The sequence below is a fragment of the Schistocerca gregaria genome, chromosome 4, assembly GCF_023897955.1.
Source record: "Schistocerca gregaria isolate iqSchGreg1 chromosome 4, iqSchGreg1.2, whole genome shotgun sequence".
NCBI lineage: Eukaryota > Metazoa > Arthropoda > Insecta > Orthoptera > Acrididae > Schistocerca > Schistocerca gregaria.
Window position 1 is genome coordinate 253,100,857 of NC_064923.1, and position 18,335 is coordinate 253,119,191.

The window sequence follows — 18,335 nt, forward strand, 5'->3', positions numbered from 1 at the left end:
AAATAATGCTACGTGGTGGCATCATTGGCTCACACACAACGAAATCCTCATCATCATCATAAAAACTACCTTATAAACTAAAATTCATATTCATTCTTTCACACACATTTCAGCACAATCATTCACTCATGCTGGCGTATAGTATAGCATTCTGGTGGCTCTCAAATTCATCACAGTTATTAACATAATAAAATCTTTTTTCTTGTACATAGTTTCCTGTTCTAGAAAATGCCTGTTTAAGGAGTAAGTTTGGTCGCTAACTTCGTTGTCCTTGGCTAGTAGTCAAATTATTCGTAGCATAGTAAATATAACGTAGATTAAATAGTTCTTGGATTGCATGTAATGTTTAACGTAGATTTGCTATAGTTTAATGCGTTATGATTCTTTGCATTGACTAACAATTAACACTAACATTTTATCTGTAACTAGCACATCCTTTCTCTTTCTCTTACTTTACATACTGCTTTAAGTGATGGTGTGCGTAAAGTCCTTTAACTTTCTGTGTTGTAGGGTATGCTAATAAATAACATCCAGGGTGAGGAATATCGACGATCCGGTATGGACCTGAGTAAACTAATTGCCATTTCTTAAGGAAACGTTTTAGCCTCGTAGATTTGGGATGGGTTGTGAGCAATACCAAATCATCAATTTCGAACACACGTGTCGGTCTGACCCGTTTATCAAATTTTTTCTTCCGGAGCTCCGCAGCGTGTGCCAGGGTAATGGCAGCTTGTCTTACCTTTTCCTGCAAAGAAATATCGTTCGAAGACAACTTAGGCAGGGGACTTGACCATGAGTTTTTTTCTGGTTCGTCTGATAATAACTCGGCAGGTGAGAATCCGGTTGAACTATGTGGCAAATTGTTCACAATGTACTCGAACGGAGCGAGGTATTCTATCCATTTGGAATGTTTTGTAGAAGAATGGATGCGCATAAATTGATTAAATTCTTTAAAAATTCGCTCAACGGGGTTACCCTGTGGGTGAAATCGGGAAGTAAGAACATGTTTAATATCGGAATCTTGCAGAAATGATTTCCACTTTGCACTCGTAAAGTACGATGCATTGTCCGTTAGGACAGCGACAGGTTTTCCGACGCGGGCTAGGTAGTCGGCCGAAAAGCGTCGAATGGTAGCCGCAACAGTGGCTGTGCGCAAGGCGTACAATTTCACATACTTAGTAAAAACGTCCAATATAGCCAAAATGTATTTAGCACCACCGCGGGATTGTGGATAGGGTCCGCCAATGTCTACGGAAATCAAATCAAGCGGTTGCTTTGGAAGAATGGGATGCAATTCAATTGATGCATGTTTGTTCAAATATTTTGCCTTCTGGCAAATGATACATTTGCGAATGACCTGCAGGACTCTACGTCGCATGTTAGGAAAATAGCAGAAGCGTAGGATCTTGGCGGCACATTTATTAATGCCATAATGTCCCCAGGTTTTGTGGGTGAACAAAATGAAGTCGTCAGCCGTGTGACTCACCCTGAGGATGGCGGACGATACGCAGCCGAAATATCAATGGTAGAGTATTTATTTGCGCTTTACGCTACAACAAAATTAAAATTAGTGACCGACTATGCCGTACAGTTCAACGTTAATTGATTCGTACTACTCAACGTGTGGCGATACCTGTAAGACACCGCTAGCCCACGCCTCTTGCGGTGTGCGTTTAACCCCATTTAAATGATAGCCCACGCCTCTCGCGGTGTGCGTTTAACCCCATTTAAATGACGCGCCAAGCGCGCGCCCAGCGGCTGTACGATTAATTAAATAATCGGCGTGCTAGTCACAGTTGAAATCTCTGGTCCAGAGGGACGTGAAGAGGCTGTGGTCCAGAGAGAGAGGATTGTCAGTCGAGTCTTGTTCAGTCTTAAGAGTCAGTCGAGCTAGAAAGTGTCTTGTGAAACGATCATTCTGTGGATAATATTAGTGTGATGTCCGGAATTAAAAAAAAAAGGGGAGGGTGGTAATTTTTTGTTTTTATTTTGTTGTTGAAAGGAAAGAAAGAAAAAAGGGTGAATAAAGGTGAAGGGAAGTGGTTCTATTTTTACTGGAGTGAACTTATTGATGGACATCACAAAAATTTATTTTACCTATATTTTTTTTTTTTTACTCATCGAAGAAGACAACACAACACATATAAAAGAAATCCCGCGAGAGGCGTGGGCTAGCGGTGTCTTACAGGTATCGCCACAACGACTAGGTCATGAGAGGCCGTGGTCAACTGTGGAGAAAGGGGTAAGTTGTGGTGGAGCTTGATGAACTATTCTCGTAATGTTGTCTTAGAAGTGGTATCGATAGCTAAGATGCCACGGCGAGGGGCACGTTATTAGGTTGGCACTACACCGACACCTGACGACAGCGCCCTCTAGTCGGTACTGGAGAGCTCTACGAGCGTCGCTCCAGATTCTCCCCATTTCATCAGGGGCAGACAGCCAGGAAACGTCGCTTCAGCTTAGTTTGCTATTGAGAAGTTGCATCAATTACGATGGGGCTACAACGTCGCACCTACGTGTCATCACCTAAAGTTATGTAATATGTTTGCATATGTTTATACACTAGTAACGGTGCTTCAACTGTATTTGCAGTACCGACGTGTATTACCTTTTCCTGCTCCTATCTACACAACGCCTCCCAGTTTGGATACAAAACTTGGCTGCGACGCTATTTTTTTCCTATCATTTCCTTTTCTGCTCGGTACTGCTTTAGCTTTTTTTTTGTGATTTCCCCGTGTGACCGTCTGGCTGAATGACTCCTTTCAGAGTTCCCACCATCCGCTATAACACTTTCATTTGTATAAACTATGGCTTCGACAGAAACACGCTTCGCTGTCCGTTCTTGTACGTTTTCAGGCTCAGCAAATGACGCAGCTGCTTGCTGCCATTAATGGGCTGGTCACACTACAAACTGCAGGTACTTCGGCGCCTACGACGCCACCGCCTGTACCGACGCCGTCGCCGAAGACGCCGCCATTCCGTGCCTTCAGTCCTGACGTTGAACGCTGTCCAGAATACATCGCCCAGCTCGAGGCACACTTCGCAGCATTAAACATACCAGGTACAGAGCGGCTTGCCTTTTTCATTACCAACGCGGGTGGTGTGTTGTACCGTGTGCTCCTCAAGTTGTTTCCCTCCACCCGCCGTCGAAATCCATACTCAACGACGGTGCGTCATTTCAGGGGGGAGGGATGTGGTATCGATAGCAACGATGCCACGGCTTAGGTGAAAGTTAAGTTGGCACTACGACAAACAACGACGACAGCGCCCTCTAACAGGCGCAGTTCAGCTCTAGGAGCACCACTGTAGATTCTGCCCACTTGCTCAACAGCAGACATCCGGGACATTCGCTTTAGCTTGAGACTGTGCTCATCTGTAAGAAGTTATGTATGCTTCTGTATTTATTCAGGCTCCAGTAAACCACTTTCACTTACGTGCAGTACCGACGTATTCTTCCTGCTCTTGCTCCTACCCACGTGCCGCCTTCCAGGCGGGATACAAAAATAGACCCATTGGTGGTTTGTAGCCATAAAATAGCCGTAGGTTTTCCATTTACTAGTCAGTTGTGGGACATCGTGAAATATTCCTGCTTCAGTCCCTACACTTTCATCAAGTTATGATAGGTGGTAACGCTACACACAGCCGGCCGGGGTGGCTGAGCGGTTCTAGGCGCTTCAGTCTGGAACCGCGTGACCGCTACGGTCGCAGGTTGGAATCCTGCCTCGGGCACGGATGTGTGTGCTGTCCTTAGGTTAGTTAGGTTTAAGTACTTTTGAGTTCTAGGGGACTGATAACCTCAGATGTTAAGTCCCATAGTGCTCACAGCCATTTGAACCATTTTTTTGAACGCTACACACAGCCCTGAAAATGGTAACTGTAACTGAGGTACGTTCCAAGCAGAGAGCTGCCATTGAGTTTCTTTTGGCAGAAACCCAGAGCATCGCACATATTTATAGGCGCTTACAAAAGACCTGGCAGTCAACAAAAACGCTGTGAGTCGTTGAACAAGGTGTCTGTCATCATCGCGAGGTCGCGCAAAGCTATCCGATCACTCGCGTGCCGACCGGCCGTACACTGCTGTGACTCCTGCAATGTTGGAACGTGCGGACACTCTCATTCGAAGTAATCGAAGGATCACAAACACCTTGGTGCTCAACTGGACATCTCTATTTGTACTACTGACACACCAGATGGGCTACTTAAAGGTACGTGCCCCCTTGGTTCTTCGCTTCTCACAGTAGATCATGAACAGCTACGAAGGACCACCTGTAATGAACTGCTTGTGCTTCAAGAGGCTGATCGTGACAATTTTTGTCAAATATCGCCGCAGGTGATGAAACATGGGTCCTTCACTTTTAACCGGAAACGAGAAGGTAACCATACAGTGGCAGCACACCACCTTCTTCGGAAGAACTAGTTCAGACTCGCATGCTCAGCCTGTAATGCCACGGTGACAATCTTCTGGGCTCTGAAGGGATTATTCTTGTTGATGTCCTTCGTCGTGGTGCAGCCACCATCTCGTAAGTTCGTTGTGCTTCCCTCAGGAAATGGAAGAAACGACTTCAGCGTGTTCGTCCCTACAAAAATGCAAACGAATTTCTGCTGCATGAGAAAACAAGGCCTTACACAAGCCTGCGTACCCGAGAAGAGCTCACAAAACTTCATTGGACTCTTCTTCCTCATCCATTCTACAGCCTGGATATCGCACCTTCCGACTTCCGTCTGTTTGGCTGAATGAAGAATGCATTCCGTGGGAATTAGTACGTGGATGATGGCGAGGTTATTGATGCAGCAAGACGTTGGCTCCGATGTCGACCTGTATGTAGTGCGGTACCATACGGTCATACAGGCTCTCCCAGTCAGGCGGCGTAGGGTTATGTTGAAAAATATGGTTCTGTAGCCAAAAGAGTGGGCAAATAATACTGTGTATTAGAAATCTGAATAAAAGCAACCTGCATCCAGAAACAAAATGTGTTGTATTCCTTATTGAACGCCCCTCGTACTTCGTAAGCCTGGCATTTCTTCTGGAACAAGTGGTTCATATGGCTCTGAGCACTGTGGGACTTAATTTCTGAGGTGCCCAAGGCAGGATTCGAACCTGCGTCCGTAGCGGTCGCGTGGCTCCAGACTGTAGAGCCTAGAACCGCTCGGCCACCCTGGTAATACAGTCTGTAAAAGAAGACAAAAATCTAATTACCATAAGGGATTGCAACGCTGTAGTAGAGTAAAATACATTATGTGAGACTGAGTTCTACAGAAGATGGGCTCTGTAGTGGGAATGAGGGAGGAAATAAACTGGGATCTGCAATAAATTTCAGCTAGTAATAACTAATATGCTGTTTAAAGATTGTAACAGGAGAGATGCACTTAAAATGTGTTTGGAAACATCAGTGGATTCCAGCTTGATTATATCATGGCGTGACACACATTCCGAAATGTGGGATAGTGGATTGTAATGTCTACACAGCAAGCACTACCTATTCAGACCACAATTTCTGTCGAGTGTGACTCAAATGACTTTGAACCATTTTGTTAGGGATCTAGCGGTTTGTTATTTTGTTGAAAATACAAATCGCCTGTGGCTTGCAATCTTCGAGCAAACCGAAGAATACGAAAGAATCCCTATAATTACTAATGCTTTTAAATTTATAATGGTCTAAGCCAATCCCCTCCCCCCCCCCCCCCCTAAATTTATAATGGGTATGAAGTTTTAAAGTTTAACGCTCATCTTGTGAATACAAGAAAGAAAAAAAAAACAATTTGTGCTTGCTTAACAAATCTGTAAGCATTGTACAAAAGGAGTGCACTATTCAGCAGGTTTCATTTTCAGTAGACATCCAGCAGAAAAAAAAAGAGTTTTCTTTGTAGTATACTCATCCTATTCGGTACTGGAGTTCCTCGCATTAGGTGGAAACTTTTCTCTATGAACTGTCATTAATTGATACAATATCTCAGTGAAATGTCATTGATTCGTGTACTAACACAATTTTGTTTTGTGTTTCATTACTCCTGTAATTTCATTTGTTTATAAATTTTCTAGTCAGCTTTTCGTAAACTGTGTATTGAGTCGTAGTAGACCAAGTAGCTTTCGTTCAAAAATGGTTCAAATGGCTCTAAGCACAACGGGACTTAACATCTGAGGTCATCAGTCCTCTAGACCTAGAACTATTTAAACCTAACTAACCTAAGGACATCACACACATCCATGCCCGAGGCGGGATTCGAACCTGCGACCGTAGCAGCGGCGCGGTTCCGCAATGAGGCGCCTAGAGCCGCTCGGCCACAGCGGCCGGTAGCTTTGGTTCGTAAAGTCCCACAAAACTTGATAAATAAATTAATTAAATTAATAAAAATAACAAGACAGCACTTCGATTTCATATGAGACAATTTTGCAGGAGAAACGATTTAATAAGCAACGATTTAATACCTCAGCACCAAGATGTAGCGTGCAGTGGTAAATTGTAGTATCGGTGTTGTACAATTTTTATGCAGGACTATAACCAAACCAGTTACTTATTATTAGAGTAACATGAGGTTTTTATCTAATCACTGTCTCTCCCGGCAATTTTTTTTAAAGAATCTCCACCTGGGAACGTGTAGCAATGTTGTCTGTCAAGCAGTGTAAATGGCACTAAGTTGCACAAAAGTGATCTTATACAACCAGCAAACAATCTAAATGCATGTTAAGTAATCTCAGCTATACAAGAGTAATGAGTTTTAGCAATCTGCAGTGCTGTTGCATAATAGCCTCATTACTAGCCGCAGATCGACTATCCAATTTACCGCTACCTTTATTCGAGGTGGCAACACTTTTCTTTAAGTAAAATGAACAGTTATGACACAGAATACGACACGCACACAGCACTAATCTGTTATTTCCTATCCAAAATATTTCATAAAAGTTGTTACCAAATAACCAGGCTTCATACATCAGCAGAGAACAAATTTTATCGCGTAAGATGCTGTTTGCACTATATTTAAAGATTATTCATAATCTAAGTGAAATTTATTACCTCTGAGTGGGTTCTGCGCCACCAATACACAATTAGAACCGCAACAATGACCATCAAGGTTTATGTCTGTTTGAAAATTCAATTTAAAACTGCCGTTGCAATATTTCACTAAGATGGCAGCTAACAAAAGACAATCTCTTATCGATTCTCCTTCGGGCACTGTTTTACTACTAACAGATAATATATATTAAATCTTTTCTACACCTTTACTATAAGAATTAACATTTAAAAGTATTTCCCAATGTTAATAGCTTATTATTCAGCATTTACCAATAAACCGCGCTGTAGATCAATAGCGCTAATGGCTGCGCTCCATTGCTCCGTTGCATTATACTGTTGCCGAGCCGCTCGCTGTACAGTCTGCCTTATAACATTTGGCACGCGAAAATGACTCTTAACACTTTTATCTGAGATCTACAATTTCATATCAGCTCTAATACTGCCAACAGTTTTTCAACGTCCATGTCGTTGCTGTTAACATTTGCACTTTACGAGTGTTCGTATGTTCAATAATCACAGCTATAACCACTGTTTATCACTTTTCTTAAAAGAAAACGCTGTTTTTCACTCGTCCACTAGACTTTCATAGTTGTTGTGAGACACGCTTCACTATCCTATTTGCTGCTAGTGTTTTATAAAGTACACAACAGATAATCTTCTATACAATTGGCACTTTACAAAATAATGAATTTTTGTCATGTGCACTTTGTTCCTTATCGTAATAACATGATAACAAAGATCATATACTGTCAAAAACATATGAGACAAAATGACTGTTAGAATCCTCTACATTGTTCTGAGCATAGGATCATCATTTAACTGTGTAGATACCGGTACATTTCTGTATTTGATGACATACATTTCATTTCTGTTCATTTCTACTCATTCATTCGTATGTTTGTTAGGATTGTTATCAAATTATGGGACAGATGTCCACGTTCGGTTCACCTAACTAGAGAAAATCTCATAAGAGCAAACGGTAAATATAACAGTGTAAGGAAAAAACGTACCTAAAATGGTACACAACAGAAAAACATTTCATGAATAGCGAATGCGTATACAGACACGCGAATTCACAAGCAATTAACATTCGTTAAGTGCTTGCGTTTACATAGGTGAGGTTCATAGAAACATTCATGACTCATTTACCTTCGTACATGAATAAACACAATATACATATGTTGGGAATTTCTATAACCTAAATAGAAAATACAAACAAATATGTTTACTGAGATAGCATGTACACTAACTTCTACCGAGTAAATGACCTTTTCAGAATAATTAAAATTCTTATCAAAAAAATTATTCTCTTTCTTTCGAATTTATACTTCATGAATACTATAGCGTAACTACTGACATGTGAGCTTACAGACTAGTACATATAAATTCGTGAAATTACTTATGTTAACATTTTCACTATAAATACTATTTACATATTTACATTTGTGCTGTTGACCATTTGCACTGGACATACTATTTTCTTTACTGAGGCACAAAAATGGTCTCCTACTGCAAATATTTCTTAATGTCTCTATGACAATACAGTCCTTTTAGGTTCCCTGTACTAACATCTTCTAGTACATAACATCCGTCATGTTGGATTGAGATTATTTTAAATGGTCATTCGTACAATAATTGCGATTTTGTATTCTTCCTTGTGTTTAACGATGCCTTGTGGTGCGTTCTTAGCAATACCAATTCATCAGTACAGTATTTCTGTTTTTTAGTTAAGTTTTTTTTATCAAGTTTTGCTTTGGGCAGTTCTGCTTGGCAACTTTTCCTGTAATGCCCTATTCAGTTTCTCCTGATGTGTTATTTTTTCTTCTTCTTGGATCTTAGGTATGGGATTAGCCCATTCATTTACTTCGTTCTTCTGTTCGTTCATGAGTTTACACAGTGTAAAACCGGTTGATACGTGCGGTAAGTATTGTAGATTTCCATAAAACTATTTAGGTATTCTACACACTTAGTGTGCTTATTGTGGACGTAAGTTCGGAGGAACCTGTTTAGCTCTCTAAAAGTCCTCTCGACCGGATAATTGCTGGGAGAAAACCATGAAATCAAGGAATGGTTGATGTTATGTTCTTCCTTAAGATCCTTCCACCTCTCTCCAGTGAAATATGTTGCACTATCAGTTATCACAGTAGATGGGCAACCGACAAGTATATATGATATAATCATTGATAACCTTTTCCCAATACTGCTGGCAGTTGACGTTCGCATTGGATACATTTTTATATATTTAGTAAACAATTCATACACTGCTAGGATAGCCTACATTTCAGCCCCCCTTTAGCAGTTGGTAGGGGTCGTGCAATGTCGATAGCTGCCATCTGTTGTGGGCATCTTGCAATAATGGGATGTAATTCAGTGTCCCTGCATACATTGCTCGGTTTCACTTTCTGGCATATCTTACACGTTCTTATAAGTTCTTGTATTTTTCTTTTTAAATTCGGATAGTAATAATACTTATTAATCTTCATTGTGCACTTGATAATGACGAAATGCCCCATGCTCGATGCGTTAACCAAATTAGGTCTTCAGCTGGTCTGATGGAATACACACTCGCCAGTTAGGATTGTCTGATTTGTAAAACAGAATATCGTTGCTTAACTGATAATACTGGTGTTCTTCCACATCAGATCACTTTCTTGGCATTGCTTCAGTTTTTTCCAAAACGCAAGATACTTGTTTGTATTAGCTTTGTCCTTTACCAGCAAGATCTTACATTCTGTTGAGTTTCCAACTAAGGCTGCAAACTGTGGTAAACCTGGCGGTAGCCTGGATAACGCGTCCGCGACTACATTACCAGATATTTGAACATGCCTGATTTCTAAGTCATATTCTTGTAGAGCTAGAATCCATCAAGGTAAACGTCCATGCAGTAACTTGCAAGTTAACGTAAAGCTCAAAGCCTGATGATAACATAGGACGTTAACATGCTTCCCATATACACAGTACCGGAGCTTTTTTAAAAGCAAATACTACAGCGAGTGCCTCAAGTTTGGTCACTGTGTAGGAGCGTTCACATTTGGTTAGTATTCCACTGGCAAATCATTTTGACTTCCAGTTTATCATTTATCTGTTCAGTTTGGAACAGGCATGTCCCGATTCCATAATTTGAGGTGTCTGATGCAATGAAGAAATCCTTTGACATATCCGGCTGATACAGATTCGGTGCATTAATGAGTGCCTCCTTGATATTGTCAAGGTCTTCACTGCACTGCGATGTCCAGCAGCACTGTGCATTTTTCTTCAACATGTTCAGTAACACTTCGCTGTTAAGCTGCTGAGTCGTTAGAAATCTTTGAAAAAAGGATGCTAATAACCCAATGAAACTTTAGAGTTGTTTTTTCGTCCGTGTTTGCGGTAATTCGCAATTGCCTCCATTTTGCTTGGATCTAGTCTTATCACTTGATACGATATTATGTGACTTAAGAATTTTATTTCTTGTCGAGTAAACTTGGATTTGTTTTTAATTTACAGTTACTCCCCTTCCTAGAAACTTGTCCAGCACATTCTGTATTAATTCAAGGTGTTCTTCCCAAGTGTCTGTCGCTAGCAGAAGGTCATCCACATATGCTGTGAACTGATCTAATAGCTGGGGCTCTAGTACCTTATGTAGGGCTGCTATGAACACACCAGCACTAATATTCAAGGCAAAGGGAAGAACATAGAATTGGTAGCTTCGGCCCCAAACACATAAGCAGTATATTGTCTAGATTCCTTAGATAATAGGATCTGCCAAAATGAAGAACGCAAATCAAGTGAAATCAAATATTTTTTACCAAAGAACTTCTGAATTTGCTCGTCGATGTTTTCAGGGCTCTTTCGCAATGGCACAATAACCTTGTTGCTGTCTCGTGCGTCGAGAACTAAACGTGTACTTTTATCTGCTTTGGTTATGGCCAGCCAGGGGCTACTATATGGTAAATTTGATGTTTCAATAATTTCCCAGTCCAGTGTTTTTCGGATTTCTTTCATTACTTCATTTTTCTCTGTCCAGGGGACCGAGTATGAACCTCTAAAATAGGTCTTATGGGGATAGACTTTCATACCATAAACATAATCTTTTATGATACCAAGTCGACCTATAAATACTTCTTGGTATCTGTATAGCAATTTTATTAATTTTATTAATTTCCAGCCTGTGAAGCGTCAATGCAAGATACCTCATTCACCTTCTCCCCTATTGTTGCACTGGTGTCACTCACGATACTGGGTACATCATTGTTTCGGTTAGTATGACACTTTTGTGGATGATCATTCTCTAATGTCAACAATTTTTGTTTGCCGACAGATACATCTAATCCTCTTGTCAGCGGAAGGTTCGCACCGAACTCCCGATTCAGCTTCAACGTTACAGGTCACTGCCGGTACTTAAGTACACATGTTCTTCGGGCGAGATCTATTACAGCCTCTCTGTCCCGTAACGAGTTTTCCAATAATAGAAATGCGCATATAACGCTATCATTTCTAAAGGAAACTTCAACCTGTGTCTGGTACTTTACAATTTGTGCCTTTTCACCAGCGTTCCTATAACTTTGCAGTTCGTAACATGCAAAATCGGCAGTCTTTTTATTTACGTTACCTTCTTAAAAAACTGCGCGTTCATCACCGATACACTCGCACCTGTGTCGAGGAGGATACTGGCTGCTACACCATTGATGGTTCTGTTGACACTTGCCTGAATACTTCCCTTTTCTTCCCTATCAGCGATGGCAGAATCTTGATAGAGTTCATCTTCGATTTTCTTACCATCCTGATAGCGAATCATATTAATGTTCTCTTGCATAGATCTATTGCCTTAATTCTTAGTCTCGGTCTCCTGGCGAAGGCCTACAGAGACCGAGGTTTGTTTGTTAACTTTGGTATATTCTTTTTCGGCTCCAAGGAGACCTACTTTATTGCTTGTTAACTCTATTTCATAATTTGGATTTCTTAATGGAACAAATTGCTGGGATAACACACATTGATTACCGGAACTTAGTCTATTATGCACTGCAACAGAGGCTGTCGGCAAATTTTCAATGTTCTTTTGCCTGGCAGTACCAGCGTCCTCGTTGCTGCGTGCTGACATTGTTTCAAGATTATGATTTTCAATGTTCAGTTTTTTGGCTACTTCCTTTCGGACTTGTTTCTGTACTTTTGTGGGTATATCATTCTGTATTGACTCCACAGTAGCAGTCAAATCTTTGAACTGCGTTTCTGACTTACCTGCTTCGATTTGAATATTAAGTTGGTATGTTTGCCAACGGTTTAATACTAGTCTTTATTGCACTGCTTTCTTTGTTGAAATGAGTCTTAATTGCTGTATCACGATCGACTAACACCTGATAAATTCTCTGGACAATTTCCTTATCTCGTTCTATAACAATATTGTTTATTTGTTCCATTAATTTCCTATCACGCTCCTTCTTCCTGAGCTCGCATTGCTGTTCTTCTAGAACCTTTTCTTGCTGCTGCTTGAGCTAGCGTTGTTGTTTTTTCATCACCTTTTCTTGCATACACTCTTCCTTTTCCTGATATTGAACTTTCCAAATTGGCTACTGCCGTTCGGACTTGTTTCTGTACTCCTGTGGTTATATCATTCTGTAATTGACTCCACAGTAGTAGTCAAAGCTTTGAACTACGTTTCTAACTTATCTACTTCGATTTCACGATTAAGTTGGTATGTTTGCCAATCCGGTAGTGGCATAGCTAGAGAATTGCTAATTTATGCCCCTTGCTCGGTAGAAATACAGAGTGATTCAAAAAGAATACCACAACTTTAAAAATGTGTATTTAATGAAAGAAACATAATATAACCTTCTGTTATACATCATTACAAAGAGTATTTAAAAAGGTTTCTTTCACTCAAAAACAAGTTCAGAGATGTTCAATATGGCCCCCTCCAGACACTCGAGCAATATCAACCCGATACTCCAACTCGTTCCACACTCCCTGTAGCATATCAGGCATAACAGTTTGGATAGCTGCTGTTATTTCTCGTTTCAAATCATCAATGGTGGCTGGGAGAGGTGGCCGAAACACCATATCCTTAACATACCCCCATAAGAAAAAATCGCAGGGGGTAAGTAAGATCAGGGCTTCTTGGAGGCCATTGATGAAGTGCTCTGTCACGGGCTGCCTGGCGGCCAATCCATCGCCTCGGGTAGTTACGGACAGATAAGTGCCAATGTGGTGGCGCTCCATCCTGCTGAAATATGAATTGTTGTGCTTCTTGTTTGAGCTGAGGGAACAGCCAATTCTCTAACATCTCCAGATACTGTAGTCCAGTTACAGTAGCACCTTCGAAGAAAAAGGGACCAAAAACTTTATTGGCTGAAATGGCACAGAAAACGTTCACCTTAGACGAGTCACGTTCATACTGAGTTGTTTCCCGCGGATTCTCAGTGCCCCATATACAGACAATGTGACGGTTGACTTTCCCGTTAGTGTGGAAAACTGCTTCATCACTAAACACAATTTTTGAAACAAAAGATTCATCTGTTTCCATTTGAGCAAGGATAAAATCACAGAAATCGATTCTTTTAATCTTATCAGCTGCAGACAGTGCTTGAACCAATTTCAGACGATAAGGTTTCATAACTAACCTTTTTCGTAGGACTCTCCATACAGTTGATTGTGGAATTTGAAGCTCTCTGCTAGCTCTGCGAGTCGATTTTCCTGAGCTGCGGACAAATGTTTGCTGGATGCGTGCTACATTTTCATCACTCGTTCTCGGCCGTCCAGAACTTTTCCCTTTGCACAAACACCCATTCTCTGTAAACTGTTTATACCAACGTTTAATACACCACCTATCAGGAGGTTTAACACCATACTTCGTTCGAAATGCACGCTGAACAACTGTCGTCGATTCACTTCTGCCGTACTCAATAACACAAAAAGCTTTCTGTTGAGCGGTCGCCATCTTAGCATCAACTGACGCTGACGCCTAGTCAACAGCGCCTCAAGCGAACAAATGTACAACTAAATGAAACTTTATAGCTCCCTTAATTCGCCGACAGATAGTGCTTAGCTCTGCCTTTTGTCGTTGCAGAGTTTTAAATTCCTGAAGTTGTGGTATTCTTTTCGAATCACCCTGTATTATATTCACTTCTAAAGGTTTAACTGCAGGAATGTCCGTTTGTATTGACAACTCCTCAGTTTCACTTTCGCCTGGAATATCAGGTAATTGACCGTTCTCATCTATATTTACGTTATCAAGGATTTACACTGAAGTGTGTGGAGGTTGATCTATTTGAGGGTCTGACGCCATTTCCGCATCAGCATGCTCATTAGACCTTACGTTCTTCTTTGGTCTAACCATGTTTGACCCTAATATTGCACAAAAATATATATCACTGACAATAACAATATTTTACACAAAATACCTTACAAATAACACATACACAAATAACAATAGCTAAATGGGTGAAATGTGTGCACAAAATATCTACGAGACACTTATACTCGAAAATATTACACTCGCAGCCGCAATACTGAAACAATGACATTTAATGCTGCAGTCATGTGAGCGATGCAGGTATCCTCATCCCCGACAACCACCCCTCTCGATACCCGGAAGGTTGCTCTTTCATTGTCACGTAGAACAAGTCGCCAACATGTGGCAAGAGCTGACCAGGGCCTTTTACCCGCTCTTCTGCAGTAGGGGACCCGAGCCTGCGCGCCCCGCCACTCACGAGAATTCTACCATACGGAACAACGCGCGGCGGCTCTATGAGAAAGTGGATGCCCTGCGGGACACTGTTTATGGGTTATGCCACGTTGGGACCACACTTACACGTGGCTGGCGTCGACACTGGTTCCTCTAACCATCCTAGAGGAATCGGATTCCGACCATGGTTAACGATGGTCTGGCACGCCCACCACAGATGCATCCCTCGGTGGGACTAACTCCCCATTCTACGTCCAATACTTTCCCACCCTACCCGCCCATGTCGGGCTAAATTTTTGTGCCTGACTGATGTAGTACTGTCATTGTTGGAGGATGGTATGGGACACCAAGGCACACCTCCAAAATGTATTGCAGTGACGCAGCGTCACTGCCCTGTGGATAAATTTACTGCCTCACTATCACAGTTAGACCGCTGATGCTGTATTGTGAGATATCACAAAAAATTGCGTGACATAATTTTTAACTAATCACTGCTTCTCCCGGCTAATGTTCGTTATTTTGTTAAAGAAATCTCCACATCAACGTGTAGCAATGTTGTCTGTCATGTAGTGTATATCGGCACTCAGTTCATGCAAAAAAGTGATCTTCTACGACCAGTAAACGAGCTAAATGCATGTTAAGTAATCTCAACTACACAAGAGTAATGAATTTATCAATCTTCAGTGCTGTTGCATAATAGCCTCATTAACAGTGATCGTCTATCCAATTTATTACTACCTGTATTCGAGGTGGCAACACTTATCTTTAAGCAAAATGAACAGTTTTGACACATAATACCATACGCACAAAACACTCATGTATTATTTCCTGTCAAAAACATTTCAGAAAAGTTGTTACGAAATAACCAGGCTTCATACTTCAGCAGAGAACAATTTTTGACACGTAAGATGCTGTTTGCACTATATTTAAAGATTATTCACAATCTAAGTGGAATTTATTACCTCTGAGCGAGTTCTGTGCCACCAATACACAGTTATTATTGCAATAATGACCATCAAGGTTTATGTCTGTTTAAAAATTCAATTTAATACTGCCGCTGCAATATTTCACTAAGATGGCGGCTAACATAAGACAGTCACTTATCGATTCTCTTTGAGGCACTGTTTTACTACTAACAAATAATATATATTAAATCTTTTCTGTACCTTTACTATATACACTCCTGGAAATGGAAAAAAGAACACATTGACACCGGTGTGTCAGACCCACCATACTTGCTCCGGACACTGCGAGAGGGCTGTACAAGCAATGATCACGCGCACGGCACAGCGGACACACCAGGAACCGCGGTGTTGGCCGTCGAATGGCGATAGCTGCGCAGCATTTGTGCAGCGCCGCCGTCAGTGTCAGCCAGTTTGCCGTGGCATACGGAGCTCCATCGCAGTCTTTAACACTGGTAGCATGCCGCGACAGCGTGGACGTGAACCGTATGTGCAGTTGACGGACTTTGAGCGAGGGCGTATAGTGGGCATGCGGGAGGCCGGGTGGACGTACCGCCGAATTGCTCAACACATGGGGCGTGAGGTCTCCACAGTACATCGATGTTGTCGCCAGTGGTCGGCGGAAGGTGCACGTGCCCGTCGACCTGGGAACGGACCGCAGCGACGCACGGATGCACGCCAAGACCGTAGGATCCTACGCAGTGCCGTAGGGGATCGCACCGCCACTTCCCAGCAAATTAGGGACACTGTTGCTCCTGGTGTAACAGCGAGGACCATTCGCAACCGTCTCCATGAAGCTGGGCTACGGTCCCGCACACCATTAGGCCGTCTTCCGCTCACGCCCCAACATCGTGCAGCCCGCCTCCAGTGGTGTCGCGACTGGCGTGAATGGAGGGACGAATGGAGATGTGTCGTCTTCAGCGATGAGAGTCGCTTCTGCCTTGGTGCCAATGATGGTCATATGCGTGTTTGGCGCCGTGCAGGTGAGCACCACAATCAGGACTGCATACGACCGAGGCACGCAGGGCCAACACCCGGCATCATGGTGTGGGGAGCGATCTCCTACACTGGCCGTACACCTCTGGTGATCGTCGAGGGGACACTGAATAGTGCACGGTACATCCAAACCGTCATCGAACCCATCGTTCTACCATTCCTACACCGGCAAGGGAACTTGCTGTTCCAACAGGACAATGCACGTCCGCATGTATCCCGTGCCACCCAACATGCTCTAGAAGGTGTAAGTCAACTACCCTGGCCAGCAAGATCTCTGGATCTGTCTCCCATTGAGCATGTTTGGGACTGGATGAAGCGTCGTCTCATGCGGTCTGCACATCCAGCACGAATGTTGGTCCAACTGAGGCGCCAGGTGGAAATGGCATGGCAAGCCGTTCCACAGGACTACATCCAGCATCTCTACGGTCGTCTCCATGGGAGAATAGCAGCCTGCATTGCTGCGAAAGGTGGATATACACTGTACTAGTGCCGACATTGTGCATGCTCTGTTGCCTGTGTCTATGTGCCTGTGGTTCTGTCAGTGTGATCATGTGATGTTTCTGACCCCAGGAATGTGTCAATAAAGTTTCCCCTTCCTGGGACAATGAATTCACGGTGTTCTTATTTCAATTTTCAGGAGTGTACATTAACATGTAAAACTGTTTGTCAATGATAATGGCTTATTATTCAGCATTTACCAATATCGCGCTGTAGATCAATAGCGCTAATAACTGCGCTCCAATGTAGTTGATCACAAACCTTAACACATATATAGGACGAGAATCATACTGCAATAGAAGTTCAAAGGAAAGGATTGATTTCAATGACACAGGAACTCTATTTTTCAAATATTACTTAACAACATAATACAGATTTTTACACATCTCCGTGCCACGAGACATCAATCACATCTGATCAGTACAAGAGTTCGAACAATAAGAATAATTATTCTGCAAGACATCATAGATAACAAAAGATAGAGATTTTCATTATCTTTTTCATAGGTATTGTCTGAGATACAGGTTTTTACGCACTATTAAAATATGTCATTGACAGTAATTATTTATTAGTCTATAAACGAGGAAGTCCTCTATATTAACGTCACTAGATGGTTCATTCAGATTCCACACACAATGATGTAAATATTTTTCTGAATAAAATATATGTGTGGATAATACAATGTCAAGTATGTGGAATTAGTATTACATTCGAAATGCTTTACATAAAAAAATATACCGATTGTCACATGTGAACAAACCTGAACACATCTTTTCTACTTGAGAAGTTAAGTCCCATAGTGCTCAGAGCCATTTGAACATCTTTTCTGAGAGCTGTGAAAGTGTTCATAACGGTATAGTTCAATGCGAAATCCCACGTTGCGCTCTGGCGTTTTGCTCAAACGGAAATCTTAACCAGTATGAACGTCAAAGGCAAAGATTTTTTTTCTTTTGCATGATTCCTCTTTCCAACTGCTGTCCATAGAATACATAGAAGAAATTTCCGGAGCGTAGAAGAACGTATTTGACAGTGACGCTGGCTCGTTCGCACACGGAAGCGCAGATACGGGCGCAGCCGCGGGCACAATGGCGTTTGTTTGTTTCCAGTCACAACCATAATTACTCATCTGACCGCTGCCGGCGGTCCGGGCACACTGATTAATTACAGATAACTAGCGGCATTAACTAAATCTCGTTGTATTTGTTG